Below are 15,897 nucleotides of genomic sequence, written 5' to 3' on the forward strand. Positions count from 1 at the left end.
GTTCCATGTCGGCCGTGGATTGTTCGGAGAGCTCTGCTGCTCGCGCGGTCTCCACAGCCTGCACCAAGGTAATTTTGTGGTTCCGGAGCATACGGCTGCGCAATTGCACGTCGCGGACCCCGCATACAAACTGCTCCACGAGGTTCTCCTCCAGGTCTGCAAAATCGCACTGGGCGGCCACTGTGCGCAATGCCTCTAGAAACTGGCTGATGGATTCGTTGGGCTTCTGCACTCGGCGGCGGAAGGTGAAGCGACGTGCGATCAAAGAAGGTGAGGGAGCATAATGGTCCCTCAGCCTGGACATCAGCTCGTCCCACCCAAGTTTGTAGGCTGGCCTCGGAGCGGCCAGGGCTCTCGCAGAAGCAAACATGGAAGGCTCACAGCAGGACAGGAAAAAGCTGCACTTCTCCTCGTCGGTCTGTGCCCGGTTCTTTGACGCGATTAAATAACACTCGAAACGCTCCATGAAGCCGTCCCATGATTCTCCGGCAGACCCAAACGGCGCGAAAGGAGGAAGCGCTGTTGCCATTGTGGTGCGAAGCCAGAGAGGGGGAGGAAGAAGACAGAGAAAATTTTTGCGTTCGCTGCCGACGTGCCTGACCTGAGGAGCTTGTTCGTGCTGGTTCAGACGCGGAGGCAAGCTGGCTTGTTCTTCTCCGTGGTCGCGGGAATCTTATCCCATCCTCGTCGCCAGTTTTGCATCTTGGAGCGAAGGAAGAGGACGCGACAAGAGGTAGTAAAAGCAGCAACCTTTATTCAAAGCAGAGTAACTACGATTCAACGTGGCGTGGTTCGCGCCAAACATTTATACCCCCAGGTTTGAACAATGAGCCAATGGGGCGTCGAGTAACTCGGCCAATCGGGGAAAGGATTGAACCGGCTTCGCCCGAGAACCAATCAGAAGGGGAGATCTTACTTCCCGCGCTAGTATTCAACACTTATCATATATTTAAGGTCATCTCTAGCATATAAGGTAGTCTTCAATCTTCAGTGGCAATTGTATGTGACTGCATCGCTTAGCAATAGCAATCCCTGCAGTCCTGGTTGCTGTTGTTAACTGAATACCATGGTTGTTAGCCAGGGCTGGCTTCCCACAACCAAAGTCAGAAGGGAAGCAATCAGTGATGGGAGTAGGTGGAGTGTGGAAGAGGGCCAAGGAGAGTGCACGAGAGGTTCAGTGTAGCAGGGCAGAGCAGAGCACAGAGGGGCTGGGGGAGAGTGTGCAGGTGGGGGAAATTTATTTCAGCAAATTGCAATCTTTCCTGCCAGCTGCTCCTCTGAATTTCTGAGGAAGTCAGCATGGAAAGTTGCAAATGGGAATCAGGTGATTATGGGGTACTTGGCAGTCAGTCATAAGTTTAAATGGGTTGCCAACACCCATATAATTATCATGTGACAGGGATGCTTAGGTGGCCAGAACTCTGAGGTTGACTGGTTGGCACCTGATTCATTTAGGGCCATCATAATTTCAAACAGCAGAACAAAACAACGAAGTCAAGGGCTACATGTAACAAACAAGGACTATGTACTGATCAGATAGGATCATATCCCCCGGGTTTCTACACAACCATAAAAGTATGCTTATCAGATCTGGATTTGAAAAAAATGGATAGCCATTCGATGGCAGAAAAGCCTGTTTGGATGGTCTCAAATTTTGCAAACCAGGTATGTAGCTTTACAGTGAGGGAACAGAAACAGAATATATAAGAAGGGTGGACAAAAGATAAATCCCCTAGAGGGTTGCAGGTTGCAGGGGAATTATCCTTGGTGGCCAATGACTCTCTTAATGGAATGTTCTCCCTCTCCGCTTGAAGTGAAGTCAGCTCCATCCCTACTTACTTTCCAGAAGTCCTAAAGACCTGGCTTTGTGACCCGGTCTGGGCATCTCAGAGGACTAAGAAAGTTTTGGGGTGCCTCAACAGCTAATCTAATCTCTTGTGTGCCGTGTGCTTTATACACTTTTTAATAATGATTTTTTGTTTGTTTTATATTTTTGTTCTATAACACCCAGAGTCATTACTTTTGAGATGGGCATATATTTGATATATAAATATGAAAAAATAAAGTTAGAGGGCAAACAATTTGGCAATCATCCCTGTCACCCACATTATTGCTTTTATCTACAAAGATCCTTCTGGTTATGTTCACATATATCAGGAAAGAAAAGGAAAGAAGCGAAAGAACAATTTAAGTTTAAGCAAAATAGAGAAAATGCAGAGTAATTTTGATGGCAAAAATTGTTTTGGAAATAGATGAAGGCAGCTAGGCATAGAAAGAACAAAATTAAAAATAAAAGCGATTGGATGATCTGGGTGAAATTGACATGAGAGAATATTGGAAGAATTTTAGACATGCCCATGTTAAAGTAGAATTTAAATGAATGATACAAATGTTAGTGTTCATGAAAAAGCAGGGATGAAAAGGAATTTATAAATGTTGTGAAAAATCTTCTAAATGCGACTGCTCTAAGTGCATACCTATAAAATATGTATTTTGCTTTGTGAGTTATTTATCTGTTTGTAAAGTCCATAGTCTGCATCTGCCTGCTACTGGAAGATTCTGTTATTATTCCTTCATACAAGAAAAAAAGACAAGAATGAATGTGAGAGACTACAGGAGAATTAATCTGTTAAGTGTGCTTGGGAAAGTGTTTGGCAGAATTCTGATTGAAAGGGTACAAGACAAGATAATAGGCAACATTTGGAAAGTGTGGAGATCAAATTTTTGATCTTCAGAAGATCATTGAGAAATATATTAATATGTGAAACATAAAAATGTGAAAAATACATATGCTGATATAAAGAAATAAAATAAAAATGATAATTATGGATTATTTGTCATATATTCAAAGGTAGGTTGCTAATGTAATGTTTATGGATGGAAGTAAAACGTGTGAATAAATTAAATGCTTAAAGAAATCATGGAGGTGTATATGATAAAACAATAAAACAGGGACAAGAATAAATGGGTGCTGAATGAATGTGGAATATGTACTTTGGCTATCATTAATAAACTAGTTTATCATTAATAAGCATTTTGCAATTATTTTTTAATAAAGGAGTTTCATTTTATTTACTACCCATGAAAAATATTAAAATTGTGTCCACGCAATATTTTTACCCCGGATGTAATGATACGGTCCTTTCTGAGACATTTAACAGAATAATAGAATAACAGAGTTGGAAGGGACTTTGAAAGCCTTCTAGTCCAACTCCCTGCTTAAGCAGGAGACCCTATACCATTTCAGACAATTTCTTGTTCAATCTCTTCTTTAAAACCTCCTGCACCCACAACTTCTAAAGGCAAGCCATTTATTCCATTGGTTAATTGTTCTCATTGTCAGAAAAATTCTCTTTAGTTCTAGGTTGCTTCTCTCCTTGATTAGTTTCCCTCCCTAATACTTTGGATAATAGGATAATAGGTTGCCCCCCCCTCTTCTTTGTGACAGCGCTTTTGATAATGGAACACTGCTATCATGTTACCCCTAGTCCTTCTTTTCATTAAACTAGACATACCCAATTCCTGCATCTGTTCTTAATATGTTTTAGCCTCCAGTTTTGCTAGAGTCTCAACATCTTTTATTATATTATGGCAACCAAAATTGGATGCAATATTCCATGTGTGACACGTGTGGTCCAGTGGTGGGTTTCAATTTTTTTTAGAACCTCTTCTGTAGGTGTGGCCTGCTTTGTGGGAGTGGCTTGCCAGCCATGTGACCAAGTGGAAGTGACCAAGACAAAGTCACTGAATTCTTTGCCCCAATGAATGATCTACAAAAAGAAGATATAAAAAAGAAAATGTATTATTTTGTGTACTTACTACTTAAATAAGATTAAAATAAGTACACAAAACAATAAAAGAGCTACTTACAGGAGGAAGATGACTGTCCTTGCCGGTCTTCTACATCATTGACCACACTTGCTCCAGTGAATGGCCTGCACAAAGAAGAGACACAGAAATGAACTCTTCAATTTGCATGCACTGCATTAGGATGAAACCAGCACACAAAACAATAAAAGAGCTACTTACAGAAGGAAGATGACTGCCTTGCCGGTCTTCAATATCACTGACCACCTTGCTCCAATGAATGGCCTGCACAAAGAAGAGACATACAAATGAACTCTTCAATTGCATGCACTACATTAGCATGAAACAAGCACACAACATAATAGAAAAGGAAGATGACTGTCCTTTTGTGTGTCTTCAACATCACCAACTGACCACCTCGCTCCAATGACTGGCCTGCACAAAGAGGCACAGAAAGGAAGACTTTAATTGTATGCACTACCACATTAAGGATGAAACCGGCACACAAATCAATAAAACAGCTACTTAAATAGGAAAGATAAGTGTCCTAGCGGTCATACTCTGTTGCCTCTTCATCCTGTTAAATAATACTAACTGCAAAAGAAATAAAACGATATTGGACTCGATTGTGGTTGTAAGCTGAGGACTACACTACAGGTAACAGAAGGGACCTCTGTTTTCACCTAACAATGTACAGCCTTTTCAGGAAGGATATCCCCAAACAAACAGGAAAGTTATAGTTTTTCATCTAAGAATCATGCAGAATTAAATCAGAGTCCAAGACAGAGCTATCCTTAAAGTTCCAATTTAATGAGAGACATGTTGACACAACTGTGGAATCCCAAATCTAAAAGCTTCCTGGGATTCCACCCAGTTGAAAGTTCATGATCTTATCCCCACACCCATAAATCCATCACATGGTCCAATCTTCTTCAGCCACCCTGGCATTTCCACCCATCTAGTTTCGGTCAGATGCAGAGATGCGGAGACAAAAGATGGCCTTGGGCTTCTAGAAAAGAATGACAACAACACATTCCACAATTCTACTCCTTTCTATTCCCCCTCCCAATTACTAAACTAATGAAACAGCATAATGAAATAATAGAGAGAGTGGCAGGCCAAAGATCCTAAAAAGGAATATAACTGCAGGCCTGAAAGATCAAGAATGAATGCCATAGGTAGATTCACAGAGCAATACAGATTTCTTTTTCTGAAATTTATTCCTCAGTTCAAACAACAGGAATATATGAATTAGGTTCAGTACTTAGGACAGACTAAGTAGCTATTCAAGAGTTAGTGGTGCCATGGTTAGAAGCAATGGTAAAGCAAAATATGGATTTAAAACCAGTAATATTTGGTTGGGCATTTCAAAGGGAATACAACACATATTTAATTTTACACGTTAACAGCTGCTGGAATTGTCTTTGCACAACAGTGGAAAAACAAAGATATGAAAATGAATAAACATTAGAATGTGCAGGAATGAATAAATTGACAATTAAAATCAAGAAAGCTTCAAATACTTTTTCACATGGATTTGTTTTATCAATTGCTAACTAACAGAAACAGAAATTAGAAATCTAAAAGTATGAAAGAAAACACAAATTATATAAGGAAAGGTCACTAAAATGTATAAGGAAATATTATTAGTACGTGATCATTATTAATGTGTAGATAACTGCAGGACATTACACACACACACACACACACACACACACACACACACACACACACACACAACTATGACAGTGCCGGGAAAACACCAAAAGAATAACAATTTTCCTCCAAAAGACTGCAGATGAAACCAGTTTTTTTCCCTAACCCTAAGAACAGGAAAGACAAAGCTGGAATAAAAACCATCAAGGCATTGTGGGAAATTATAAAGGACAGTGCCAGGAAGCTCACAAAACCAGCAACCACCTCACAATTACCTAAACAACCAGGTAACACACAGAAACACACAACATCTGGCAAAACTGCCTTGAACCAACCTGGCCTGCCCATAGAAAAGCAGCCACTTTCAGACACATAAACCATGCACCAACCTGCATACTTAAAAGCAACATATTGCATCACAAATAAAACATTTGCAAAAAGCAGTAACATTTCTTGTAATAAATATATTCTATAAACAATAAATAAATAAAAATTCCCTAAAAATATTTTTTTTAAAAAAATGTTCTATAAATAATAAAAAAAATCTTTAAAAATTATTTAAAAACATATTCTATAAACAATAATTAAAAATACCATTCCCTCCGTAAAAGTCATTTAAAAAAATTCTACAAACAATAAATACATAAAAATTCCCTAAAATATTTTTTAAAATATATTCTACAAATAATAAAAAAAATCCTTAAAAACCATTTTAAGGCTTATAAACAATAATTAAAAATACAATTCCCTCCCTAAAAGACATTAAAGAGTTCTACAAAATTAAATAAAAAATCCTTTTAAAAAACATTAAAAGCATAAAGAAAAAAAAACGAGTCACTTATCAGCAGGCAGAATCAGCAGCTCTCTGATGCGATGGATGCAGGAGCAGGCAGGCGACCAGGCAGCAAATAAGCTTGCCTGGCAGGCTTAGCCTACCAGGCGATGCTGGGGACTGGGTGGGGGCGTGGCAAGAAAGGCCTCAGCCGAGTGCCTAGGCGAGCTCGGGGATACTCTAGAATGAAGGACGCAAGGAATCCCTGGATTCGCCCAGAGTGCAGAGCTGCAGCAGGCTGCTCTTGCTGGCTTCCTGCCGCCCCCGCCCATAGTTGCAGCCACGCATCTTAGGCAAGTTTGGGGACCTGGCAAAGGCCTCGCAAAGTCCCCGAACTTGCCTTGGAGGTCGGCTGCGCAAGCTCCTGCTACCGCCCCTGTGCTTTGCTTGTGGCCAGGTTGCACCGTGCAAGCTGCCACTCACTGCCACCATGCTTTGCTGGCGGCCAGGCCTCCTAGGCAAGTTCGGGAAGGTCCTAGGAGGCTGGCCACGCCACGCAAATTCTCGCCTGCCCCTCCCTCACTTAGTTGCCCTGCACTATAAGCGAGCCTGGGATCCTTGCAAGGCCGCAAAAGATCACCAGACTTGCTTATAGTGCAGGGCCGTAGCAGACCGCTACAGGTGGTCTGCTGCTGCCAGCCCCCCCTGCACTTAGTTGCAGCTTACTTACCTGAGAGAGGCAGGCAGCAATGGCAGCAGGGAAGGCAAGCGAGGATCCGATCAGCTAGCAAGCCATGACGTGAGAGCCAAACAGGAAAGAAGTTAAGTGGGCCATCCGCGCCACGGTTTAAATAGGGCTCTTAGAGGCAGGCGAGGCGATTGGTGAGCCAGCCAATCAGTGAGCGGTAATGAGGCAAACATAGTGCAGACAGGCAGGGTGAATGAGCGAGCGGCAACAGAACGGGCGGAGCAAGTGAGACAATGAGCGGTGACTAGACAGGCGGGGGAATGTTCTGGTAGTATCCCTCTGGGCAAAGGGTTTCTAAAAGATACTGTAAATTTGACGAACCTCTTTTGGTGTACCCGTGCGAACCGGGAGCAACCCACCCCTGGTGTAGTCTTACCAAGGCATTATAATGTGGCATTAACACTTCACATGAACTTGATTCTATTCCTCTGTTAATGCAGCCTAGGATTGTGTTGGCTGTTCCAGCAGCTGCAGCACATTGCTGGCTCATATTTAAATGGCTGTCAACTAGGAGTCCAAGATCCCTCTCAGAATTAGACCAAGTACTACCTATACTATGCTTGTACATTTGCTTTTTCTTGCCTAAATGTAGAACTTTACTTTTCTCATCATTGAATTTCATTTTGTGAGATAGTGCCCAGTGTTCCAGTCTGTCAAAGTCCTTCTATATCTTGAGCTCCCCTTCTATCTCCTCATCTAAATAATAATTGCCCAGGTTATGCCACCTATTTCTTGTTTTCTTTTCCTTTCTCTCCGTTGCCACATATATGTACACTACTTCTATTCACATTCAGCTCATATGGCTCATCAGAAGAGTACACCGTGTGGGGCAATAGTACAAGCCTATTAGAATGCAAACGTTCACTTCCAGAATTCAGTTTATATAACCTTGGTCATACATTAGAGGGTCAGACCATTCTGACATCAAACTCTGTGCTTGTTCAAGTGGCATGAAAACTGATGGTGCTTCAAGTAACAGCGAGGAAATGATGATAAACAAGACTTTATTCCAAGGCACAGTGTTAAGGATTTGAAACAATCTGTCGCACCCAACCAAGGAAAGGGCTAGCTTTAGCTGCACCAGCATGTTGGGAATTTCACAGTGCTAGGGGCAAAGTACACTCTCTCAGATGATTAAAGACTGGTATCTCTGAAGCATAGGGGAAGATATCATCTGATGAAGAGTTAATAACAAGGAGCTTGGTGATTATCTGACAAAGTCTCAAGATATCGGAGAAAAGTCTGTGAAAATGCAGTTGGAGGAAGAAAGCTTCGACTGCAGAAGGAGAGGAGAAACAACCCTCTCCCCCACAACACAGTAATGTTAAAAAATATCTGATATATATATATATATATATATATATATATATATATATATGTATGTATGTATGTATGTATGTATGTATGTATGTATGTATGTATGTATGTATGTATATATATATATATATATATATATATATATATATTTATATATATATATATATATATATATATATATATATATATATATATATATATATATATATATATATATATATATATATATATGTATGTATATATAAATATAACAAATGTAACAAAAAAGGCAACAGTAAAAAATATTGGGTTTCTGTCTGGATGGTCTCTTGTGACGAGCCTAATGACAGAGAGTGGAAGTGTGACCTTCCTCCCATACTTGGGCATACCAGGGGTTGTGACTTTAAGTATATATATATATATATATATATATATATATATATATATATATATATATATATATATATATATATATATATATATATATATATACATATATATACATATATATACATATATGTGTGTGTGTGTGTGTGTGTGTGTGTGTGTGTGTGTGTGTGTATCTCTATCTTTATATCTATCTATCTATCTATCTATCTATCTATCTATCTATCTATCTATCTATCTATCTATCTATTCGTAGATTTTCACAGATGTAGGTATGCTGGTCTTGTTGTATTTGGGTCTTTTCGCATGCAAGATTACATGGGAAAAGACCCGAATACAACAAGACCAGCATACCTACATCCGTGAAAATCTGTGAAAATCTACGAAAACACATACACACACAAACACATTTATATATATATATATATATATATATATATATATATATATATATATATATATATATATATATATATATATATATATATATATATATATATATATATATATATATATATATATGTGTGTGTGTTTTTATTTGTGCTGATAAATAAATAAAGGAAGACTAGTATAGATCTATTTCAAGCTATTTAGCTCTCATCAGCTAGCCATATCCTTACTGGGATTCGAACCTGGGGATATGGATAGGATATGGCTAGCTGATGAGAGCTAAATAGCTTGAAATAGATCTATACTAGTCTTCCTTTATTTATTTATCAGCACAAATAAAAACACAAATATAACAAAGGCAACAGTAAAAATATTGGGTTTCTGTCTGGATGGACTCTTGTGACGAGCCTAATGACAGAGAGTGGAAGTATGACCTTCCTCCCACACTTGGGCATACCAGGGGTTGTGACTTTAATATATATATATATATATATATATATATATATATATATATATATATATATATATATATATATATATATATATATATATATATATATATATATATATATATATATATATTTAAAGTCACAACCCCTGGTATATATATCTGTCAAGGCTCCTTTAATAGGCACTTGGGTGAAGAGGGATATGACATCGAAGCTCACGAGTAGGTCGCTGGCCTGTAGATTTTGTTTCTATATTGTTTCTATGAAGTGGATTGAGTTTTGTATGTGTGAAGTGATGGATTCTGTGTAGGGCTGAAGTTGTTTGGCAAGAAATTTGGCAAGATTCTGTAGAATCAAATTTTGTAATTTGGTCACATGGGAAGGAAAAACTGGACAACTTCCTCACACATCTCAACAGCCTACACCCCAAAATACAATTTACTATGGAAATAGAAGCTAACAACCAACTTCCCTTTCTGGACGTCCTAATCTACAAAAAACCCAATGGCTCCCTAGGACACTCCATCTACTGGGAAAAAAAGCACACACCAACCACTACTTAACTGCACAATCCCATCACCATCCTCCACAGATCAACTCTGTAGCCAAGACCCTCATCTCCAGAACCAAATGTCTAGCCAACAAAGACCACCTGAAAACTGAATTACACACTCTCACAAATGTATTAATTTCCAACGGATTCCAAAGAAACACAATTACCAACCTAATCCAGAAGGAGACACCCCCCCTCAAGAACCGAGACCCAGAAAGGGACAACGGCATCGCCCTCTTCCCTTACATCAAAGGCACCACAGATAAAATCAGCAAAATTCTCCACAAACACAATATCAAGACAGCCTTCGGCACTGACCAAAAAATAGCCAACATCTTAAGAAACCCCAAAGACAAGATCCAGCTAGAAAACCAAGGAGTCTATGAAATACCATGCAAAATCTGCCCAGCCACATACATTGGACAAACTAATGGGAGAATAAATGCATGCATCGCAGAACACAAGAACGCAGTCAGAAAAGAAGAAAAAACTTCCTTCCTCTTCCAGCACCTTAAAGCAACAGGACATGACATTGATTTTGAAAGAACCAAATTAATCTCCCAAACTGAACACTTCAACAAGAAAATAATTATGGAAGCCATCAAAATAGAGAAACACCTCAACAACATGAATAAACATGATGATACCTCCTGCCTACCAGACATCTGGTAACTAGCCCTAGTCAACAAACGAGTCCCAGCCACGAAAACGGACACCGGACCCAGAACAACACAGGACGCAACCACCAATCACCCTCACCAGACTCAAACCCAAACCCATCCCATAGACTAAATGCAACCACCATCTAGAAGCCAAACCACCAACTGCTGCACCCCCCTCCAATCTCCACACAAAGCAAATTGACACATGCCATGAACACATAGCCAGACCACAAACTTGGAGCCAAACCAAAGCCTGGGATGTTACACTTCAGCCATCTGCTCAGGACATTAAATCACAGAACTCAGGAGGTTACAACGCAAAAGCTCAGGATGTTACAATGCAGCCAACCCCCCAGGAGGTTGCAGCACAGGACTCAGGATATCACTACAATAGATCTCAGGATGTCATCACACAGCCCATTACCCAGGTCGTTACAATGCAAAAGAACAATAGGCACACAGCCAGTACCTCAGCCACACAGGATGTTATGAAACAGCCAACCAATGAACTCACAGCAACAAAACCAGCACTCCACACCCCCCACCAATATTTATAGAAAGACGGCAGCTCTGATCATGCTTTGCTCACACAAGCACGAAGACAAAGGCACCAGCCTGAAGATGGCGAGTGGGACCTCGTCGAAACGTCGCCAAGATACTCTCAATTTTACACAGAAAAGACCCAAATATGCCAAGACTTGCATATCTGTACCCATGAAAATCCACACACACACACACACACACACACACACACACACACACACACGTGTGTGTGTGTGTGTGTGTATTTGTGCTGATAAATAAGTAAAGGGAGACTAGTATAGATCTATTTCAAGCTATTTAGCTCTCATCAGCTAGCCATACCCTTACTGGGATTCGAACCTGTGCTGTATTGCATCTTAGGTCTCCCTCTCTCTCTCTCTCCCTCCATCCATCCATCCATCCATCCATCCATCCATCCATCCATATATATATATATATATATTATATTTGTGCTGATAAATAAATAAAGGGAGACTAGTATAGATCTATTTCAAGCTATTTAGCTCTCATCAGCTAGCCATACCCTTGCTGGGAATCGAATATTTGGGCATACCGGGGGTTGTGACTTTAAATAGATAGATAGATAGATAGATAGATAGATAGATAGATAGATAGATAGATAGATAGATAGATAGGGAGGGGGGAGGGAGGGAGAGATGGAGAGTCAGAGACAGAGACAGTATTGAGAATGTGACTACAAATGAAACAAAAACAATGCTGGTAGAGACTCTCTCCAAAGTCCCATGTGTGCATTCTTCTACACTGTACATCCAAACCAAGTGTGTCCTTGAATTTTGCTAGCAGCCAGAGTCTGAGAAGGTGCCATTTAAAATTTCCCATAATGCTTCAGAACCTTCAAGGTAGTTTTACTCTTTAAACAAGAGTTTTCAACCAAATCCAACCATCTATCACTGGCGGCTTTCAGTAGCCTTTCCAGGAAACCAGTATTAAGATAAAAATAAGAGATAAAAGGCCTGGAAGAATAAAAAGTGCCTTGGGAAGAACGTCTCCCCCAAAGCAGTCATGCACTAAATCTCAATATAAATGGAGAACTTTGGAGCATGATTTCTAAGGATGATTATTGGGTGCAGATAGGAACATATTGGAAGGTACTGATACTGTAGTCTAAAAATGAGAAAGGATTTTTGTAGTGCAGAACTTTTGATTATACACCAAGGAATGAATGAAATTTAGTGCCAGTTTCTGTCAGTACTGTAACAGCAATATTCTTAATCACTGAACTGTACCACTTATATGCTACAATAATTAACTAATGCTTTAACTGCAACCTTTCACAGAACAAAATTAAGATATTAACCTAGATCAGGGGTGTCAAACTCAAGGCCCGCAGGCCGAATCCAGCACATGGGGTGCTTAGAAAACAGAAAAAGACTGACCAGCGATGCCTCTATCAATGAGAATCAAGCTTGGGGAGCTCCATTTTCACTGGCAGAGGGTTGCACACTGGCCATGCCTGCTCTAGCCATGCCCACCTGTCACCTGCCTTCTAAGACAGTGTGAGACTGGAGAGAGGAATGTTATATTTTTCCTTTCACAAATATTTTATTTTCTGTATGTGATTGGCTGAAGTGGCTATGAACTGAGACATAAAGTCCACAGATACCTTCTATCTCTCTCCCCCCCCCCCCATTTTCATATATGTTCATTATTCTGGAGAGAAATAAAAGCTACTCACTGGTAATCTGTTCCTCCATCTCCCCCACCTTGGAATAGCCAAAAATAACACAATATAGAATAAGGGACATATTTTCTTTATTATTCATTAGATTGTATTCACTGAGAAATTAGCAGTGAATGAAGCATAATCCATTTGCTTAATCCCCCTGCCCCACACACACATCTTACAGTTCATGCACCCAATTTTTTTGTCCCAATAATTGCTGGTCAAATAGATTTTTTAAATCTGTATCTATATCTATATCTAGTAACAAAAGCTGGCAACTCTTGTGGCAAAAGAGTTATTTATTTTAAGATTTCTTATGCGGGTATTTTATATCTCCCACTGTTCTTTCTCTTTCAGCTGATAATTTCATTGTAATCCTTTTTTCCCCACTTCTATCTCCTTTTGGCCAAAAACTATTACTCAGTTTAAACCATCTAGTATTGCAGAGCAATGAAACTAATCCACATGTTAATATTTAATCCAATTTGTCTATTAGTCAATTAACCTTTTAAAAAACATCTGAGATGAATTATTTGCCCCCGTGTTCCTTTTTCCTTTCCTTTTCTTTTTTTCCATATGAAGATAATAGATATTGTACTGTTCACCACAATTAGAATCTCTTCCCTTCATCCTCATGTTGTATGATGGAGTTACTCTGCTCCTTGCATGCTTTGGTCCAAAAGTGAAATGATCACAGCAGTGACATTTTCAAAGTGTTCCAGTCAAGATTATTCCATATATGATGTGTGAATGGAGAGAACTCAATATTATAATTGAATCCAAATATTTGCATCCATATTTTCACCTTTGCATAGTATCAAATGTTTTGACCTTATTTTATATTTACATAGTCTTAACAACTCTATTGTTGAAAATGAAGTTGGAAGATGAATTGAACATAATAAATATTCTAAACCATTCATTTATGAAAAACACAAAGCATGAAATTTCAATCATATGGAAATCTGAACAACTAATTTATGTGGAATGAAAAAGACTAAGATATGAGAAATTAACTGGACTAATAACTATCAAGTTCACTAAAATAAGGATATTATTAAAGCTGTCTGATTTTTAGAACATGACAACTTTTAATAGTAAGTCTATTTTACACTTGGGTATCATAAGTATGAATAAAAAAAATTCTATTTTAAAAGTAACACTCCAGTCTTTAATCAGATTTTCATATGTGAACTATCACTTCTGAATATAAGATGTTCTGGTAAATGCCACACAAAGGGATATTTGTAAACTGAAAACACCTGAAATCTGGAATTTAGATTAAAAAGATTCTCAGAAAAAGTAAATTTTAATAAATAATCCACTGTCAAAAGCTGAAGGCCTCATTATTATTTTCATGCAATTTGTACATTTCAGAATAATTTATGTGCTGCATATCATATGATAGAAAGTCAAAGTGGATGTTATTTTTGTTACAGCCAAACTGTTTTAAAAACATTGACAATATAACACCATGATTTAAACAGGTAAGATGCAGACGCCCACAAAAAACAAGGCCAATTACTTGTCTTTACCACCAACAAATGGGGCAGTACTATTAAAACAATCACTATAGAAAATGCTCATTGCAAAAGAAAGACAAATACATCTTTTGTTGAGTTGTTTTAGACAAGGCATCAAAATAAAACAGCCTTTTTATTCTTGAGAAATATTTTGAGTCAAAACATACATGGCAACTTTTGGTTTGGAAATCTGATGACCCCACTGACCTTTGAGGGTATAAGGGGCCATACTACATAAAAAAGAGATGGGCAAGGAGAACCCAAGTGATTCAACTGCCTTTACGTTTAAATGAATAATTAAACACAGGTAATGTAATAATTTTGCATTTATTGCATGAAGGCTTTCTGTTACATTAAAAATATACTTCAGTGGCAACAACTGGATTTGAAAGCCATATTCAAGGTTTTAGGAATCTGTAGATGTCATTGGACTTCCCAGGGATGTCCACTGGGAAGTGGTCAAAAATGACCAACGTGGCAGCCACAATAATGTGATCAAAGCTTTGCCAGTTTTTTAATGTGTGTCGCTGCTCTCTGTTTTGATCATATTCTGTGGACATCCTTGGCCTTTGTTATTTTAAAGATGCAATGTTAACACATAGGTCCACAAACATATTTAATAAATTTGATCTTTGACAGTAATAAATGTGGATTGATTGATTTAATAACTATAAAGCCCCACATACTATATGCTTTTTTCTTTCCCCTGGACCTTACTCCTTTTCTACCCTCTCATAATCATATAGTTATCCAATTAGTAGCAATGATCTCAATTCTTCTATTTTCAAATAGATCTTAATTTTTTTCTTCCCAAATAAGCTCCTTTAATCTTATAAAACTTTGAAAGTGTAGCTCCTTTGTCAAAAGGATGGGGTTAACAAAACCAGCAGATAAACTTTCTAGATCTAGAGAACTGTAACATTTAATAAGGGAATTCTTTAGGGCAGCAAATAAGGAAATTACTTCTCAAATACAGGTAGTCCTCAACTTAAAACACTTCATTTAGTGACCATTAAAAGTTACAATGGCACTGAAAAATGTGACTTATAACCATTTTTCATAGTTATGACTGTTGCTATGTCCCAAGGTCATGTGATCTCCTTTTGCGATTTTCTGACAAACAAAGTCAGTGGGGAATTCAGATTCACTTAACAACCAGGTTACTAACTTACCAACTGCAGTGATTCACTTAACAGCTGTGCCAACGTAGGTCGTAAAATGGGCAAATCTCCCTTAACAAATGTCTCACTTAACAACAAAAATGTTGGGCTCATTTGTGGTCATAAATTGAGGACTGCCTATATAGCGTAGAATAGCTTTCCTTAGGTTTTTATCAGATCAGTTACTTTTCCCTAACAAAGTGGTTCTCAGTGACTTTTTGCTCAAACCAGTGTTCAACAAAATTTTCTCTAGTCCATTCTTATACT

General features: G+C 38.6%; 1 protein-coding gene across 1 annotated transcript in view; it reads right to left on the reverse strand.

Moving 5' to 3' along the window:
- Positions 1–3,289: 3,289 nt before the first annotated feature.
- Positions 3,290–15,897, reverse strand: part of CAMKMT (calmodulin-lysine N-methyltransferase) — a 341,744-nt gene continuing 329,136 nt past the window's right edge. The window contains exons 11-13 of the transcript XR_015696938.1: positions 4,030–4,242; positions 3,871–3,935; positions 3,290–3,770 (exon numbers count right to left, since the gene is read on the reverse strand). The gene's annotated coding sequence lies outside the window, so the exon portion shown is untranslated. The remainder of the gene's footprint in view (positions 3,771–3,870; positions 3,936–4,029; positions 4,243–15,897) is intronic.

The sequence above is a fragment of the Thamnophis sirtalis genome, unplaced genomic scaffold (assembly GCF_051295495.1).
Source record: "Thamnophis sirtalis isolate CommonGarterSnake01/CBP01778 unplaced genomic scaffold, rThaSir2_p1.2 scaffold_6, whole genome shotgun sequence".
NCBI classification, from domain to species: domain Eukaryota; kingdom Metazoa; phylum Chordata; class Lepidosauria; order Squamata; family Natricidae; genus Thamnophis; species Thamnophis sirtalis.